Source organism: Vespula vulgaris, chromosome 21 (genome assembly GCF_905475345.1).
Source record: "Vespula vulgaris chromosome 21, iyVesVulg1.1, whole genome shotgun sequence".
NCBI classification, from domain to species: domain Eukaryota; kingdom Metazoa; phylum Arthropoda; class Insecta; order Hymenoptera; family Vespidae; genus Vespula; species Vespula vulgaris.
Genome location: NC_066606.1, coordinates 1,177,029 through 1,192,959, shown reverse-complemented (window position 1 = coordinate 1,192,959; position 15,931 = coordinate 1,177,029). Strand labels below are relative to the sequence as shown.

Sequence of the window (15,931 nt, the reverse complement as noted above, 5' to 3'; positions counted from 1 at the left end):
AAGGGAATAGAAAGGGCGAAGAAAAATAGAGAGAGAGAGAGAGAGAGAGAGAGGGTAGAAAAAAAGAAAGAACGAACGCACTCATTTTATCTTGCTCGAAGCTTTCTTCTTCCGGGTCAACGTACCCCTGTCCTCGGTCCCTTTTCGCTCATACCCTCTCTTCATCCCTCTCGACTCGTCCAACGTTTCACCACCCACGCTATCGAGCTTTCCACGTGCCAAGGTCACGACCCTCGCGCGAAAAAGCAAAGCGTCCGACGAAATAGGCTCGTCGATGCTCGTCCCACCGTTTTTCCTCCCCCTTGCCCGAAATGAGAATTTACGAGCAGCTTGGCCTTCGAACGACAACGAGCCACGCGTGCCACTCTTCGAAGAACAGGGGCGGACTCTGTCTTCCGAGAGTCCTTTCCCCTTTTCGATAAACTCTTCTTCTACGCAGAAAAGAATCTTTTCTCTGTCTCTCTCTCTCTCTCTCTCTCTCTCTCTCTCTCTCTCTGTCTGTCTGTCTCCTTCTCCGTCTGTCTTTCTGTTTGTCTCTCAGTCTTATTTTATCTCCCATATCGCAAACTAATCGTTTTTCTCTTTCTTTCTTTTCTTTTCTTTTTTTTTTATTTTAGGAAAAACTTATCGATCTCTTTCTATATCTTTTACGTTTTTTATACGATCGAATGTTTGTTGATTTAACGATAAAGTTAGTAGATATAGTGCGATTTACTTAGGAAAATTTTTGGAATGAAGAAACGAGAAGGGTGGGGCGAGGGATGCAGCGGAAAAAGACACGAGATAAACAAAGATTTCGCGTGATCCTTCGTCGCAGAGAGAGTCATATCGGATGCGTCTGAGCCGATTCTGACCGACGACGAGTCCTCGGCCCTCTCTCTCTCTCTCTCTCTCTTTTTTCTTTCCTTCTTTCTTTCTTTCTTTCTTTCTCTCTCGATATAAAAATAAAGCAGCTACTCGACCTTCATTCACCTTAGATCACATCTGTCCCGTCTCGTCTCATTTCTACGATTAAATCTTCTCCAAGCTGCACCGTCCTCCATCGTCGTGTCGATATGTAGCGAACCGAACATAATAAAGAAAGAAATAAGAAGGAATGAGAAAAAGATGTTCAAGAATCGTCATTGTTTCTCCCGAAACAACGAAAACGCTAAAAGAAAAAAAGAAAGGAAAGTAATGACGTCAGGCACTTCACCGACGGAACAAACGACGAGACGTCAGGTGTATTTTCACCAAAATTATGTCGCACAATATAAGAATGAATTTACGCTAGTCGACAAATCGATCGTCAACGGTATGCACGCATGTTTATACGAATTGGTTGCTATAGAGAAAACGTATCAAGAATTTCATACTTAAGTACGTATATATATATACCTATAACGTAACATCACGCATAATGTATTTAAATGATTGCCTTTTGACTTTTTCGATATATGTCATATACTTTTTTTTTTACTTGGAATTATATTAATCGTAAGATTAAACGTATATACGATTGTTTACTCGGGAACATTTAGTTATAGTCGAAATTTGTAGCATTTGATATGTAAATAAACAATACCGTAGTACACTGTACAATAGTATATTATAGGTATAGCGTGATATTGAATTCGTCCTATAAACAACGAACGATTTTCTTTATATATAAACATTACGCGATATCCCTTGTTTAGATACGAAGTATCGAAAATTTTCTAACAAAGCTCAGTTGTGCCTCGTCCAACGCCGTGTCAAGACATTACCGATACTTACCGTGATTTATCTAGAGCGACCAGATAGAATGTTGAGGTGAGCCGGAATGGAATATCGCGAACAGGGTTATAGAAAAGTGTGACGGGATAGTGGAAAGAAGGTGAGCACCCGAGAGAACGACGAGGTTCGAATAACTTGGAAGGAATAAGGGTAAGTAATCTTGGAAATTGCGTTGTTCGGAAATTGCCCTTCGAGAAGATTATGAATCTGACTCAATAAAATACTTTTTCTTTTTCTTTCTTTCTTTTATATCTCGCGATTAGCAGATTTTTCGAAATTGAACGTTTCGTCGATGAAAGATCCTTTATATATTTTTGTATAGAAATTTCAGATAACGTTCTTTCATTCGTTCGTTCGTTCGTAGTCTAAAAAAAATTACCGCAAGGTCCATCGAGACAAGAAAGGAATACGGGAGTCTCTTTCAATATCTCGAAAAGGACTCTATAATTTTGACGTCTTTCTTTTTTTCTTTTCTTTTTTTTTTCTTTTCTCAACATGGAAAACGATTGTCTCAATAATACATAGCGATCGAAATTGACACATGCTTTTGCTTAGCAGCACCGATCGTTCGGCACCCTAACGAAAAGTGGCACGACCATATGGCCCGTCTACGTATCTACACCATCCGAAATAATATAATGACGAAATAATGACTTCCCGTACCCTTCTCTAAAGACTTTTTCTTTTTTTTTTTTTTAATATGCTTTATCCTTTACTGCTTCGACCGATCGAAATATGACGATACATTTATTTCATCTTTTCCAAGGAATAAAATAAATAAGAGTTATTGGATATATACTTGGAACATATATATTTATTTATTTATTTAGAAAGAGATAGAATATAGGAGTCAATGATAAATGTTTGCGCTCTTTGTTATGTCCCAACAAGGAGTCTCCTTGATTCGTCCCTTAAGTAGAAGTCCCATCGGTCGTTTATTCATTTAATTAGAAGGGTCTTAATTTTCTTTGTTCCTTTTAAAATGGAACGACGAGGAGCATTATTTCGTCTCTCGTTCGGAATCCGAAATAATTTTGCGTTCGTATTCGTTCTTTTTCGCGAGGATCCTCCGTATGGACGATGATAAGAGTGGTATCAACGAGCAAGCTTCTACCTCAAATATTTGAATAGAAGGCGAAACGACAGGAGCATACGACGTGCGATATTCGCTTCGCAATTCACACAGCTGACGAGACCGTTACGTTCTCTCTCTCTCTCGGTCATCTTATCATTGAATTATCGATCCTATTGATTTTTTCAACTACGCACTGCTGTCGTCTTCATGCAGTCGTCGACAATGTCTTTTATAAATATATTAGATTAATATTATATAATATTATATAATGTCTCTTGTATTAGATTCATATTACATAATACGAATATTTAATATAATCTAATATTTCTAATACATCAGATTATATAACATCGGTCTAAATTATATTAATCGTACATAACGCACGGGCATAACACACACGTACACACAACGATTAATTTAACTTAATATATATATATTTTTTCTTTTTTAATACTGTCATAAAGTTTACAAAAGTCATACGAGGTCGTAGAGCTTCCAACTAAATCCACTAAAATTAAACTGAAAAGAAAAGAAAAAAGAAATCTTATCCGCAAATTCACCGAGATTTCCGCGATAGCTTTCAAAAGAAATCGCTTTCCTCTCGGCTATTTCGATTTAGCCGCAATTCTAGTACCAACATGATAGACCTACACAATCATTTACACATGTATTAAACGTATATATACAAACGTATCTACCTACGTCCTCGTAATTTACGAATGCAACACGTTTTCACTCTTTCGTTTCTCTTTCATTCTTGCGGCTAACGTTTCTCGATAACGAACACGTATATCGTTGCATTTCATTCCGTTGCTTGTCTCCTCTAGAAAGTGAAACATGTAATCACGAAAAACGCATCGATTACCATAATTAAGCCTTCGTGAAATTAACACGCGCTCAAATTAGTTTCTTTTTTTTTTCTTTTCCGTTTTATTTACGTTCGTATGTGCATACATTTTTTTACAGATATGATTAGAAGCATCGATGCAATTGTAGTAGAGTGCAGACGGTTTCTAAGAACGGTATACGTTGACGGGTTTAACGGGAAAAAACGAAGACTCGTGCATGACGTAGACCAACGTCATCCGGTAAGTAGTCAATACCGTTCGATCGTAATCATCGAATCATTATAGTCCGATAACCAAACCTGAAAACACACACAAAAAAGAAGCGATAATTAATGCATATAAAATTATATAGATAATATACAAATTTCCCCCCGCAAAAAAGAAAGAAGAAAAAAATATAATCAATCTCGTTTAAACGTACAAATTAAAAAATATATCGATCTTTCATAATATCGTAATATTCGAAAATACAAAAATTACGAACGAAAGGTATACACGTAAAATCGTTCCCATGCGATTACTATTATTATTACTCGTTTTACGGATTCATTCGACGATATATCCGCGCGATAAATTAGAAAACGAAAGCGAAATTGTATTTACTCGCGATAACAAATAAAGTGAAATTATCGTACTCGAATTTCCATTTTCTTGCTTAGATCTGTTATCTCGGTTCGCGAAAACCAGAAAGGAAGAATACAACAACGACTTCCTGCGTCCGCTTCCACGCGGACACGTTACGAGGCATTCTCTTCCTTTTACACGACCTCGGGACTACGACTCGGCAAGAGTCGATTACTCACGGTCCCGTTAAAACCCGTTGATATCGGTCCGTAGTGGCCCCGACTAGTCTGAATCAACGACCCACTTCAAGCCACGAAACGGTCTCACGTTTCGTCTTTCTCTCTCTCTCTCTCTCTCTCTTTCTCTTTTTCTCTTTTTCTCTTTTTCTCTGACGCTGTCTCTGTCTCTCTGTCTTTCTGTCTCTCACACACGACATACACAAGGACGCTGCCCGGAAAAACAATCGTTTCGAAGGTACTTACGTGTAAAGATATTTGAGTCGTTAACTCGACGTAAATCTATTTCATCGAAAATACCGTACGTAACACGTATCGTTATACCGTCGATCGATCAGAAATATTTGATACGTAAACGCGTATCAAAACGTAAAATGCTTATTATTATTATTATTATTATTGTTTATTTTTTTAATAAAATACAAACGTATTACGTCGAAATGGAATATCGACGATGATCGATTTAAAATTTATATCGCAGCATATCTTCGATTGTTAACCGATAACTTCGTTTGCATACCATAATTTTACATCGAAAAGCTTTTATGAAAATGTAATCGAAACAACCGGATGTACTTGATTCTCAACGATTTAAACGTCTATCGAATTTCCTCTTCGTAAACCGCGATGAGTAAGATCGTAATCGTGAAAAAAAAGAAGCAGAAGAAAAAAAAAAAAAGCCAAAGAAAAAAGAAATAGAGGCAAACAACAAAAAATCGAATGAAAACGCGATAAGATCCTTTTAATAGCTCGAGGAAAAAGGAAGCGTTTATTCGAACTAAACACATCCGGAGATTAGAATATCTGGATTTTCCAGTGACCATGGGAATACCAGGTTGAAAATGATCGGAAGTTATCGATAATGTTCGAGTAGAGACGTACTTCCGTACTTATTACCTATCTATGTCCGATAGTGAATATATCTCTCTCACACGCACGTACGCGCAACTCTCTCTCTCTCTCTCTCTCTCTCTCTCTCTCTCTTTCTTCGTCCTCTCTCTTTATCTCTACATCTATATCCATCTCGATCTCAATCTCAATCACTATCTCTATCTCTATCTTTATCTATCGGTCGTGACTCGGGAACGTGGCATGGTAGGGTCGACGAACCGAGGGATTTCCTCTTCTCTTTAGTACTGCGACGAGGCCGAGGTGACCATACGGTATTTCCTTTCGGTCGCTCTCGAGAGAGAGCGCGGGAGTAAACGCGACCGCACGGTCATTGTTAGGGTCCGTTGGAGAGGAGGAAGAAGGAGGAAGAGGAACGGAGGAAGCAAAGAGAGGAGAGGAGAGGAGAGGAGAGGAGAGGAGAGGAAAAGAGAGGAGAGAAGAGGAGTGGCGTGGAGTGGAATGGAGTCGAGTAGTGAGAGGAGAGAGGAGAGGAGAGGAGACTGTATAACTGTACCATCTATCGCGAGAGGCGGCCTGTCAGCTCTTTTCAGGGTTCACGAACCTCGTTCTCTTCGGTGTGTTCCGACCGAATCCGAAGGTCGTTGCTCCAGATCTCAAGAGCTCTCGCGAAATATCTCTCTTACGGCCCTTTTCTCTCTTTCTCTCTTTCTCTCTATCTCTTTCTCTTCATCCGTCCGTCTGTCTTTCTCTCTCTTCGAAGTTCCTCTTCGGAGGATCGAAGAGATAACGAGGGATGCTCGAGATATATCAAGAGAAAAATCCGATGATGAATCGTTCGACGGAGAATTTCTTTCGTACGTGTCTTTTTCTCTCTCTCTCTCTCTCCTTTTTCTTTCTTTTTTCCTTGCCTTCTCTCTCTTTCTCCCTCTTAATTTGGATTATCGCTTTCCATGAAAACGACCTAATTAATTATTCCAAACTGGCCCAAACGAATCCTTATCGATACGTTCATGTCGACGATCGAAGACGTCCGACGTCGAACGATATTTGTTGAACTTTTCGATAAATACTTGAAAAGAAATATTTTAGTTTATTGAGGAAAGATAAGAAATTAGTAATCGAGTCCTCGATTAACTCTCCCTTTCGAAATAGCTCGCGCTTTCTAAAAACTAACGATATATATCAGTCGTTATACAGTCAGAAGCTATTCGAGTCTCTAATTCGAAAACAGCAACATCGTCATCCTATCGTTTCCATTCTCTTTCTCATCCACTTCTTCTTTTTCTCTTTCTCTTTTTCTTCTTCTCGTTCTCCTCGAGGCGTGGTCAAACGTATTCGATCAGCGAGGTCACGTTGCCAACGTCGATCCATCGATCGGTCATTGGCCAGATATCTTCGCAGCAGTCCTTGATAATAATAGTAGCCCGTAATTCGATTGAACGTTTTGCTAAAACGATAAGACGAGTGCGGTCTACGCGGTAACGCGCGCGAAGTCAAGTGACCCTGAGAGTTCAAGAACGCCGGGTGAACGGCCGGCCGGTTCGTGCTACACAGTGATTTTGCTTGCCCTCCGCCTCCCTATCCCCTCACCCTTCTTCCCTCCGTCCCTCTTTCGTCTCCTCGTTCGCTTTTCAAACGGTAACGTTCGGCTTCTTCGCAAAGAGATTCGAACGAAGGGATGAGCCAGCATATATGTCAGATCGGTTGTCAAACGCGAAATATCTTTTTCTATGCTCTTAAAATTTTTCCCGATCGATAACGTCATTCTTCGTCGTTCATCGTTCATCCTCCAAGATAAATAATACAAGAGAAGAAAAAATAAAGGAAAAAGATTATTACGAGAGAGAGAGAGAGAGAGAGAGAGAGAGAGAGATCGCGATACAAAGTCCGAAGATTTCGAAAAGAGTTTCGGCAAAAGGATCAATCTGCATTTCTCGTTTAAACAAGAGGAGTCTCGTTAAAAAAGAGTCACATTCATATTCACATACATTAGGAAGGGCCCGTTACCGTTTCTTAAATTCAAGATGCGGACCCGTTAACGGAATGACTCTATTTAGACTTCCTTTTACCTCACGTTCACCATGGGATAGTGCCAGTCAATTTTTTCAACCAGTTTTCAAACTTGTCCTCTCGACCGCGATATGGTTACGTACTTACATAGGTACTTATATAGGTTCGTATGGTTATCCTTTGGATACCAAAGAACAAAAAAGGGAAAAAGAAAAGAATTCCAATTGTAGTAAGACGTAGTAATTCTCAAAGGTAGTTTTGCACTAAGGATTTACCTATTTCTTTACGTACTTAATAACGTTTGTAATGAAAATTTCAAGAAACGAGATACGAATGAAAATGATTTTGTTAAATATTACTGAAAGAGGAAGGAGGAGAGAGAAAGAAGATGAGAAAGAAAGAGAGAGAGAGAGAGAGAGAGAGAGTGAAAGAAATTGACTGCGTCTCTCCGTTGCATCGCGTAAATTAAACACGATAGACCCCTATCGAATTAACCTTCGCTCCGCCAAAGATCGCCCTCGACACTGGCCGATGATTTAAAGATTAATTCGAGTTCAAGAACGTAACGTGGCCTTCCGATGGATCTGCTTACGAACGGAGCCAGCTAACAGCGCATGGCTTAAAGCTCTATTCGAGGTTGACTGTCAAATCGTTTCTTAAAATTTACAGGATGCAACCTCGCATCGAGTGATAAGGGTATATCCGTATTTCTAATCTCAGAGTATATTCGATTAATTTGTTATTTCAATTCAGTTGAGAATAATCGATAATTTATTTTTATCGTTGAACAGCGTATTGCGTTATTTTGCATTGTTTTTACATAATAAACGTGTGTAAGAAATTTCCATCGATTTCAATGAGCAAGAAAGAGAGAAAGAGAGAGAGAGACTATCGATACTCACTAGAGATAGAATCGATCGATGATTGCTCATTGCTTGCACGTTCGCTGGCCGCGTTACTCACTCGAAAAGTCATCCTAGTCGACCGTGAAATTCTCGGGATTTCTTTTCGTAGAAGCGTCTCGAACGTAACGCGGTAGAGCGCCAAGAGGTCAGCCATCGCGAGTCGTTGGCCTCTTTAAAGAACGAACGAGCTCGTCCTCTTCGGTAAACGCAACGTACGGTGTTCGTAGATATTCTTTTCTTTTCTTTTCTTTTTTTGATATTCTTCTTGCGCTCTTTTATTTCTACAAGAAAAAAAGAGGTGTGTTTATCTTTTATTTTTCGTATCCTTAAAACAATTACAAGCAACGATTATCGGCGCTAACGTCGAAGATATACGAGGAATTAAAAGTAAATGAATATAAGATTCAGAGATATAAAAAATATTATACGATGTTACTTAGACATAACGTATCAACTATTATCAAATAAAAGTGAAATTCATTCGGGTATAGAGTTTCCATAAAAAATAAATACGTGCATAGCGTGTGTCAATAATTTCTTTTTTGTCTCTCTTAGATATAAAAAAAATCAAACATTTTTCAGAAAAAATATCGTCATCCGTTCGAATATAAAATATTAAAAATTCGAACATTACTTATCGTCCAATCTCAATATACGATATCTATATATATCATAAAAAGAGGTAAAAAGAAATAAATAAAAGAAAAAAAAAGAAAAGAAAGAAAAAGAAAAGAAAAGAAAAGAAAAGAGAAGAGAAGAAACGAACGGATGGAGAATCGTCCGATCTCGTATTGTGTCAGCCCTCGTTACTCTCCTCTCGTTCTTTTTCAGTGCCAAGATCGAACAATGTGCTGACGGTAGTCGCGAGATCGCGTTAGCGTGGAACGTCCAAGGTCAACCGCCACCCATGACCTCGGTTCGAAAAGATGAGAGGAAAGGGGTAACGGGCTACCAGAGGGAACGTAACTCGATAGCTATCGCTTTTATGCTGACCTATCAAAAAGACTATCCCTACCCTACTCTATCCTACTCTCTTTCTATTTCTTGATCTTTTACCTTTTCTTTCATTAAATTAAATTTCTTTTAAACGTATGAATATAATGGACGATTTGTACGCTCTATATATATATATATATATATATATATATATATATATATATACATCAATGGATGAATTCGAGAAATCGAGATAAAGAAGAAGAAAAAGAAAAAAAGAATACACACACACAAACGCACATACAGATATTTTTCTTTCCCCTCTTCGTTTTTCAATCCGGTAAGGTGAATTTAAAATGGCAGGGAGAGGGAGGAAAGGAAAAGAAAAAATAGCGCTTATGTAACAACGTAACACGTGTACTCTCACGCAAGTATGTAAGTAAGTACGTGTGTGCTTGTACGTGGTGGTTGTGTAACGATGATCAAGATCGATATAATCGATGGACGTCGTCGATCGTACCGACCTCCCTCCGGTCATCGACCTCTCTCAAGCCTAATCGTAAGTAGTATAAGTAAGCGTATTTTCGTCGTGTCTGGCGTGGCACGTTCGTGATCTTCGCTACTACGAGAATATATACGAAACCGTGTCGGTCGTTGACCATCGGTCTCTTCTTCGACTTATTATCGTCGTACTTATTCGCAAACGTTCACAGAAGATCATTTCGCACGTGTATCAAAATTTCTTACCAATCCAAATTTTCCAAGCACGTAATGCTATCGTCGAATAGACGCACACACACACACACACACACACATATAAAAGATCTAAAAAATAATTCAACTAATAATAATAACAATAACAGTAATTACCATTCTCCTCTTTAATAATTCCAATCACATAAAATATCGAACGTAATAATAACGTCATTGTATCGCATCAACGAAACACTTAAATAACTATGTCGGCGCCACGTTGATTATTAAAAATCGAGCTAAAACTTCGAACAAAGAGGATTCACTTGGAGAGCGTGACGTTGCAAACGTGCGAAAACAAAAAAAGAAGAATGAAAAAAGAAAGGGAAAGAGGAAGGTGGAGGAAAAATTCTCAAATAAAAACAACTACTGTGACAACAACAACAACGACACGACTACGACGACGACGACGATGGAAGAAGACAAAAGCAAAACTAAAAAAAAAGAAAAAGAACAAAAAGGAAAGAAAGAAAGAAAGAAAGAGCGTTCTCTTTTGAAGAAGAAAGACGAAGAAGAAGCCTTGCGGATTACCAAGAGACAAGTGCATGCGCGAAGCTTCGAGTTCTCCGGTTGGAATCTGCGAACCGCCGTTGATGCTGATGGCAGCGGTCGTTGACCCCGAACAGACGCGGTCTTTCTCTCTTTTGCACTCACCAGTACATTAACACGTTCGTCTTCCACATATATGTGTATGTGTGTATACATACTTCTTTCTCTATCTCTTTCAGTCTGTCTGTCTGTCTGTCTGTCTGTCTGTCTGTCCGTCTATCTGTCCGTCTATCTGTCCATCTCTCCTCTTCGTCGACGTCGTCATCGTGGTTACCTCTATCCGCTATTATCTATTCTCTTATTCGCTCTCTTCTTCGTAACATTAATATTCGTAACGGCCCTAATTGCGTACGGTAGCGTGAGACATTTTCCTGAAGCATAAATCTACGAGACCCCCGACGTCTAAATTAAAGTCACCATTTATCTCCCCATCCCTTTCTTTTTATCCTTTTATCTTTTATCTCACATACTTTAGATAAAAACATCTTAATACTTAATAACGCTCTCTTTCACGCTTCGTATTAGAAACCTATTCGACATCGTTACTTCGAAGGAGAATTGCTTAACTTTTTTTATATTTTTCTTTTTCTTTCTCTCTCCTACTTTTTATACGGCCGACTGACGCAACGTTATCGCGAGATTTCCAAAGGTAAAAATGCTAATTCCTACTTTGATATTTTATCGATATCATGATTTAACGTTTACATATGACTTGCGTTTAGAAATACAAAGAAAAAAAAAAAAAAACGTAAGGAGAAGTTAATGATTACACGTAAGTAAATAACTATGTCCTCGATCAATACCTAATACATGTATAACATTCTTCGTAGTCACGTTTCTTAAACGTGTTTCGAATTTACTAATTAATCATGTTACAAGTTTAATCTCTTTGTTTTTCAACGAATCAATTCTTTATAAATATTAATGACGAGTAAGTTTTAATAGGACGAAAAAATTATGCGCGTCGCTACGAAAGATGGGAAAATATATTGAGAAGCGAAGAGGAGATGATCTAGAGATGGTCGTGACGATGGAGACGATGGTGGGGAAAAAAGACTAATGATTTAAGCAGGTTAGTATAATTACGTGGTATTCGTTGTTTGTGACGACTAACGACAAATGGGATCGCGCGATGCCCCTCGATCTTGTCGGCAGTCCATTATATCGGCTCGTTCGATTATCGACACCTGTCGATAACCAATAGAAACGAACGGACTTACGATCGTTGTCCTATTCCTATTATTTTCCGGTTTATGGAAATAAAGCCTCGACCTGAGTGCATACATACATACATACATACATATATATATATATCTTATTCATATTTTTCATTAAATTATTTCCTTCATATAATTCTAGATTTATATAAACGATAACGAGTTGTGTGGTATTTCGAACGTTCTACGTTATAATCCATAGGGAATATATGAAATATCGTTTATCGTAAACAAATTTAAAAGAATAAAATTTGAAAGGGGTTGGAAGGACAAGGAAGAAACAGCTACAACGAGCTAATATGGGTTGAAGGTCCATTGGCACGCGACGTAATCGTGTTCGAGTAACGAGGCACAACCTCGAGCGGTCACAAATGTGACCTAATACGGGGGCAGTCACCTCTGCCCTCCCTCCCTTCCTCTTTCACACTGTCTCCCTCTCTCTCTCTCTCTCTCTCTCTCTCTTTCTCTATCTATCTATCTATTACTATCTTTATCTCTTTCTTTATCCCGCACGTATTGCAAAGTCACGATCGCGAGTAGAATTCAATTTGTATCTTGTTACCTACGTACGATCGGCGAAGCGTTCGATATATCGAGATTCCTCTTTCGATTTCAACTTGGTGCGATTAATTTCTTGCGAAGAAAAAAAGAAAAAAAAAAGAGAGAAAACCAATAGGAACGTTTATGTACAAATTTTCATCCAGTGTTTTATTATAACTCGTTGTGAATCGGATGCAATGAGAGTACGAGTATAAATATATATATATATAGTATATATATATATATTTACTTACTTGCTACGTCGTCGTTGTTTCGAGGTTTCGCCGTTCGAACGTTTACGTTTATCTTGAAAAACTCGCCGAGTGAAAAATTGGAGCGAGTCCAATGGTAACACCAAGTTCTTCCTCAGCGCACGTAATTCCCGCGAAAGGAATAAGTAGAAGGGGATACGATCAGTAGGGTAGGTCGGTGATCGAACGAACGAACGAACGAACGAACATAGGTATCGTTGGACGTGCATTAGAATTCTAATAGATTCAATCGCCTGCTTTCAAGAGATTCCTATCGATCGGCAATCAAAAAAAGAAACTTAGAAATAACATTAACAATAATAATAATGACGACGACGATGACGACGACGAAAAGATTTATTAGATTCGAAATCGGAATCTAACGATCGTGGCCATTAAATTAACGACTAATAAAATACAGATCGATCAAATTCGTAAACCAGGCGGATGAGAATTGTGAACGGAGGCGATTAATCGTGACAAGTTAATTAAAGATGGAAACTCGTTTAGCGCGCTTGATGTATATCTAATACAAATTGGTCGATTGACGAAGAAGGTATCTACGTATCCATCCATCCATCTATTCATCCAGTTTACATATCTATTACGACGATTAAAGTCAAACTATGCTTTCGTATGTAGCGAGGGGTGCATACGAAGGAAAGAAAATTCGAGAGGAAGCGAGTAAGTACGTTCGAGAGTAAAGAAGGAGTAAACGGGGTGGAGAAAGAGGTAGAGAAGGAGAAGGAGAAAGAAGAAGAGGAGGAGGAGGAGGAGGAGGAGGAGGAGTAACGTGTGGCGTCGTGGCAACGACCTCCGCTAACGGAGCGGAGCGAAGAGGATTGAAGAGGAGAGAGAAGAGTGGTGTGGCGAATAGAAGAGGGGAGGGGAGCGGACAACGACGCGAAGCGACGCCCGCGCCAACGGCTGACCAACGAGGCGCACTTGCGCTGAATAGTGACGAGGCCGTTGACATCCGTCCTTTTACCTCGCTTCTCTCTGTCTGTCTCTCTCTCTCTCCAACGAGAAAGAGAGAAAGAGGAAGAAGAGTCGATCTCGATTCGGCGCGCACGTGGAGAAGGAGAGTTATAAGGCGTGCTTGCAAGCTCGCAAGCGCCCTTTTATTCGCATCTCTTTCAAAAGAATCGCCGCTTCTCTTCCGGACTTTGCATGATGTTGACGACGAGAAAAAAAAGAGAGAGAAGAAAAGAAAAGAAGGAAGAGGAAAAAAAGATCGTCTTCTCTCTCTCTTTTTTCTCCATCTGTCTCTATCTGTCTCTTTGTTTTTTCTTTTCTCTCTCCCTCCCCCTTCTCTTTTATACCCTCTCAAGCTTCTCTCGACCTCTCATCGACCTCTCGAAAAAGCAGCACTCGAAATTTTCAAGATGCGATATATTTTTTATTCGGATTTATCGACCCTTAACCCCTTTTAATGTAAATCGTTTTAATTTCGTTCTATGCGTGTGTCTCTGCGTGCGTATATATTTAAGAGTTTTATTTGTTTTCGAGTTAACAAATATCGGTCGGAATTGATTAACGAATTGAATTAAATAAAACGAGTATTTTATCTGGAAAAAAAAAGAAAAGAAAAAAGAGAAAAAGGAACAGATATTTCAATTACGTCTGGTAATACTTGATCATTCTCGTATATCGTACGTGTTAGCTTGTAAGAATTAATTTCGTTTGTTTGAAAATATAGTAATATAAACACACGTGCGTTCCTCGTTTTGTTTATTTGATAAGAAAATATCTCGATATCTTCGATACTTTTCGGATTTCCGATAAGCGTTTTCCGCGCGAATGCGTATCCACGAACGTATTCGCAATCAAGCGTTTAAGGTTTAACGAGGCCATCTGATAACGCGTTACTCGCTTAGGATCGCTTACGTTCGCACGAACGTAGCGAGAGCCACCGGGTTCGGATTACTGCGTTTTCAACGATAAAATCGAGGCGACTGGCCGCAAGTATCGTCCAACGTTTCAACGTATCCGTATAAACGTATCTCCATGTAGTTGGTATATATGTACATGTACATATATATATATATCTACATCTACATACGTATTTATATACATATATCTAAACAAGAATTCGAAGGATAACGTTAGGATCTAATTTATCGATTCAACGACCTAAATAAAACGAGATAGCGAGTAGGTGTAATTGGATGATTTCAATCAAGTAAGTACTTCGTTAACGACCTATCCCTAATGAGCTACTTATACCTACAAGTGTTATAACCCTTAACGATCGTATAACAAATTTCAATGTCGATCGGAGACAAAAAAAGGAAGCGAAACGTCGAGAGTGGGAGTATAACGGATGTATAAAGACATGCGATATTCGTAATCACCTGTTGATTGAGATAGACGGGAGTCTCGCGATTACCAAACTAAAGCCTCTTTGTCTCGATCTAAAGTATCGGTGTTTCATGATATCCAATTTCATGGTGGTACTTGGTATATGACCGGGTGTCATCCACTCTCGATATCCAACGATATATGATATTTGAAGTTTATCGATTCACATTGAAACGCACGCCGAAGTTTATCGACGATCGATGCTTCTAGAAAAGGGTTTGGGCGTGTATCGATTACGCGGCTAGCATAACGCCGGTCTATCTCTAGCATAGTTGCAACAAGTTAACAGCAGGCGGTTAGTCCTTTACAGTTACGCGTAACTGCGATGCGACTTGAACGTGACCGTACTGCAGTTTCGTTGCATCGCCGGCCCGTAACGGAACCCTCTTTCTGCCGGAAACGTTCGGCAAGAGATCGGTATGCGATTCGCGGTGATCGAACGTGCTAGAGAGACGCGAACTTCCTATAGAAAATTCACATCTTATCGAAACCTCTCTCTCTCTCTCTCTCTCTCTCTCTCTCTCTCTCTCTCTCTATCTCTATCTATCTATATCTCTTCTTTTCTTTTTACGATGCAACGACGTTCGCAGTCTTCTCACTCACTACCTATATATTATAACGTACGTTCAACGGAGATACCAAATTAAATATGTATCCGTAACGAGGATTGAACGTTGCTTCGATTAAAAAAAAAAAAAAATCGTATTCGGAACTTGACAGAATAGGATTATACGTTTTTACGCGACTTCATTGAAATCTATAATTATTAGAGAGAAGTAAAGAAAGAGAAAAAAGAAAAGGAAGGGAAGAGAAAGAAAAAAAAACGAAAAGTTTATCATCCTTTTTAGTACGGCGCTGCGCACTTCTCCTCGAAAGAACTCCTCGATAAAGACGAGTTACCTCGTCATCTGAAAAGTTGTCGGGCTTTATCAGCGATACCCTCCTCGACGTTCTAGGAAGGGAAATCGCTATCGTCGTCCTTGAAAGCGATCGCTGTCGCGGTAGCGCTCATCGTTGGCACGTGCGCGTCCGCGTCGCAAAATACTTCTCTCTCTCTCTCTCTCTCTCTCTCTCTCTCT

General features: G+C 39.2%; 1 long non-coding RNA gene across 5 annotated transcripts in view; it reads right to left on the bottom strand.

Annotated features, from left to right (window-relative positions):
* Positions 1 to 2,559: 2,559 nt before the first annotated feature.
* Positions 2,560 to 15,931, bottom strand: part of LOC127071359 (uncharacterized) — an 89,217-nt gene continuing 75,845 nt past the window's right edge. For 4 of the 5 annotated variants that reach the window (XR_007784985.1, XR_007784984.1, XR_007784983.1 and 1 more), the window contains 2 exons: positions 8,243 to 8,526; positions 2,560 to 3,977 (listed from right to left, as the gene is read on the bottom strand). This is a non-coding gene — a long non-coding RNA (uncharacterized LOC127071359). Of the gene's footprint in view, positions 3,978 to 8,242; positions 8,527 to 11,569; positions 11,756 to 15,931 lie in introns of all 5 variants that reach the window. The other variant, XR_007784986.1, reaches the window with a different exon arrangement.